The sequence below is a fragment of the Chrysochloris asiatica genome, unplaced genomic scaffold (assembly GCF_000296735.1).
Source record: "Chrysochloris asiatica unplaced genomic scaffold, ChrAsi1.0 scaffold00194, whole genome shotgun sequence".
Lineage (NCBI taxonomy): Eukaryota > Metazoa > Chordata > Mammalia > Afrosoricida > Chrysochloridae > Chrysochloris > Chrysochloris asiatica.
Window position 1 is genome coordinate 441814 of NW_006408712.1, and position 2074 is coordinate 443887.

A 2074-nucleotide genomic window follows, 5' to 3' on the forward strand; every position below is an offset into this window, starting at 1 on the left:
TGAAGCATTCCATATTTTTTTCCAAGCCCTGGTATGGCACTGTAGGATAAGCACGGGACAGCCAACCACAAGGAAAACATGTGGGTACTTAAGTCACACCGCTAGTGAATGGCTGCTAGTCCATTCCAGCTGCTACTGGACTGCTGGAGTCTTGGTGGGGCGCTATAGGATAAGTACTTGACTACTAACCACAGGACAGCAATCAAGCACATCAGTCGCTCCTTGGAAACCCTATACAGGTTCACTATGGGTCAAATGCATTAGATACTAATAAACGAAGACCAGAAGAGCTGTGGGTTGACATCAAGAACGGCATACAGGAAGAAAGCAAAAGGTCATTAAGAAGTCAAGAAAGAAGGAAAAGACCAAAACGGATGCCAGAAAAGACTCTGAAACTTGCCCTCCAGCACAGAGATGCTAAAGCAAATGGAAGAAATGAGGAGGTAAAAGAACTAAACTGAAATTTTTAATGACATGAGCAAAACTTGGATTTGAAAACCAAAAAGGAAGAACACAGCATTTCTCAAGCTGAAAAAACTGATAGAAATATTCAAGCGTCAGATATGCAATAATGAAGGATTCAATGAACAAAAAAAATAACAAAATATAAAAATAAAGGCGCTCTGGTAGCATACTGTTTACAAGTCAGGCTGCTCACCTCAAGGTCAGCAGTTCGAAACTACCAGCCATTCCACAGGAAAAGATGAGGTTTTCTGCTCTCAGCCTTACAAAGTCACTATGAGTCAGAACTGACTCTACGGCACAAAACAACCACCACCAACGGGCAAAATAAGGAGTGCATTGCTCCACGCGGTAACCATTGGACTGAGAACCACAAGGTCCATGCTTTGAGCCCACCATCATTCCACGGGAGAATAATTAGGCTTTCTGCTTCCTTAAATATTTAAGTCCTCGGAAACCCTATTAGGGTCACTATGAGTCAGCACTTAGCAACAACAAAAACAATACTGAATGATGCAGAAAGCATCAAGAGAAGATGAAAGGAATACACACAGTCACTGAACCCATTTAAAGGGGTAGCATATGATCATGCTCTGGTAGCATAGTGGTTAAGAATCAGGCTTCGAACCTTAAGGTCAGCAGTTTGAAACTGGAGTTCCACGGGAGAAAGATGAGGCTTTCTGCTCCCGTAAAAATTTACAGCCTCGGAAACCCTGTACAGGGTCACTTTGAGTCAGAACCAACTCCACGGCATATCACCACTATATGATCATGAGCCAAGGGTACTGAAAGCAATGGCAAAGAACAAAGCTCTGGGACCTGATGGAATAAAAATTGAAAATTTCAACAAACTGATGAAGCACTGGAGGCACTCACTCATCTATACCAAGAAAGTTGGACGGTCAACTAATTGTAAGAGTTGTGCCCATTCCAAAGAGAAGTGACCCAACAGAATGAAGAAATCATCAAACAATACCATTAATATCACACGCAAGGACGATTCTGCTAAAGATGATTCAAAAACAGCTGCAACAATACATCGATAGGGAACTGCCTGAGGTTCAAGCCAGATTCAGACAAGGATGTGGAAATGAGGGATATCACTGCTGATGTCAGATGAATCTTGGCTGAGAGCAGAGAATACCAGAAAGATACCTGTGCTTGATTAACTATACAAAGGCTTTTGATTGTGTGGATAGTGACTCGATATGGATAATAATGCAAAGAATGGGTATTCCAGGACACTTAATTGTGCTCATGAGGAATCTGTACATAGATCAAAAATAGTAATTTAAACAGAACAAGGGGATTTTGTGTGGTTTAAAATCCAGGGTTGGATTCATTCACCATACTTATTAAATCTGTATGCTGAGCAAATAATCTGAGAAGCTGGATTATATGATATCAAGACTGGAGGAAGGCTCATTAAACTGCAATATGCAGATGATACAACCTTGTTTGCAGAAAGCAACTAGGACTTAAAATATTTACTGATGAAGATCAAAAACTACAGCCTTCAGTATGGGTTGCACCTCAATATAAAGAAATAAAAAATTCTCACCATTGTACCAATAAATAACAGCATGATAAATGAAGTAAATGTTGAAGTAAT

General features: G+C 40.4%; 1 protein-coding gene across 3 annotated transcripts in view; it reads right to left on the reverse strand.

Moving 5' to 3' along the window:
- Positions 1-2074, reverse strand: part of POLE2 (polymerase (DNA directed), epsilon 2, accessory subunit) — a 40333-nt gene that overhangs the window by 37220 nt on the left and 1039 nt on the right. The window lies entirely within an intron of this gene.